The sequence below is a fragment of the Halyomorpha halys genome, unplaced genomic scaffold (assembly GCF_000696795.3).
Source record: "Halyomorpha halys isolate HHAL.00 unplaced genomic scaffold, Hhal_1.1 Scaffold308.1, whole genome shotgun sequence".
Classification (NCBI taxonomy): domain Eukaryota; kingdom Metazoa; phylum Arthropoda; class Insecta; order Hemiptera; family Pentatomidae; genus Halyomorpha; species Halyomorpha halys.
In genome coordinates this window covers 351,498-352,638 of record NW_027107032.1, presented here as the reverse complement: position 1 = coordinate 352,638, position 1,141 = coordinate 351,498, and the positions used below count along the sequence as shown (strand labels likewise).

Below are 1,141 nucleotides of genomic sequence, written 5' to 3'. Positions count from 1 at the left end.
AAAGTGGCCCAAAATTGGACGTCCAGAATGCGCTTCGTCAAGAACAGCCGCGGTGCCCATATGCCCGAAATCATTTTCAAATGTTAATTTCACGTATTGATCTTTCGAATAAAAAAAAAATTTTGATTACAATTTAATTTTTTGTGTTATTTTTTACAATTTCAAGTTCTATCGGGCTTAAAAAAACACCCATATTTAAGAATTTATTACGTAAATAAGGGGAAATAAGGAAGTTTGTAGTGGTAGTGTATAAATACATCGCTGCGGTATAACATTTATATAACATTACAAGCTGCAGTAGAATCACGGCCTGAATACAGACTAATAAGGGCAGTCGGCAGTCAGTACTGGCAAGGCTTGAAGCGATCAAACTTTTTTTCTCGTTTTCACCTACGGCTCACCAAGGCTGTTTCTACTGAATGCAAGATCATCTCATTTCTACTGACTCGATCTCGGCTTTAAGACGTCCATCTCGGGTCAGATTAGAATCGAAAGGTGTTACCGATATGAGCATATCGAGCATTTTTGTAACAACAGAACAAATTTTTTTTAAATTTCATTTGTTTACATTTTAATTTTATTAAATTGTATATCATTTTGAAGGAATTTTTTTTATCATTTCATTTTCTTTATTATTTTAATTTTTGTGTTACATGACATTATTTTCGGGTCCTCCGTTATTTATCACCCGAACCAGTGAACATTTACTCTGGGGAAGATAATTGATTTTCAATCACGAAAATCCCCTCACCCCAACATAGAAGATGATTGGGGGGGGGAGGTACAGTGAGTAACGAACACTAAAAAATAGTAATATTAGAATTGAATTAAATTAAATTACCCTTTTTTACCTAGGTTTTTGAAAAAAAAAGTTGCTACCACATCGCATGCATATACCCGACTTAATTTCTAATTTCAGTTTTATGCGACTTTTCGGTTTTGAGCTAGGCTGATAAAACATACATACACACAGACCGTTTTGCAAGATTAGGTTATTTGTACTTCGAACACCTCAAAACATGTATTTCCTTCGAAAAATCGAATTTGAAGTATTGCGCGATTGCAATACTTTATGTTAAAGTAAAAAAAAAATTATTAATCGAGTCATATATTTCTTTATTTTATAATAATGATACAATTA

At 32.9% G+C, this 1,141-nt stretch overlaps 1 protein-coding gene across 1 annotated transcript in view; it reads left to right on the top strand.

The window, feature by feature from the left end:
- LOC106681093 (2-oxoglutarate dehydrogenase-like, mitochondrial) overlaps positions 1-1,141 on the top strand; it is a gene marked incomplete at its 5' end in the record, with an annotated part of 36,722 nt that overhangs the window by 953 nt on the left and 34,628 nt on the right.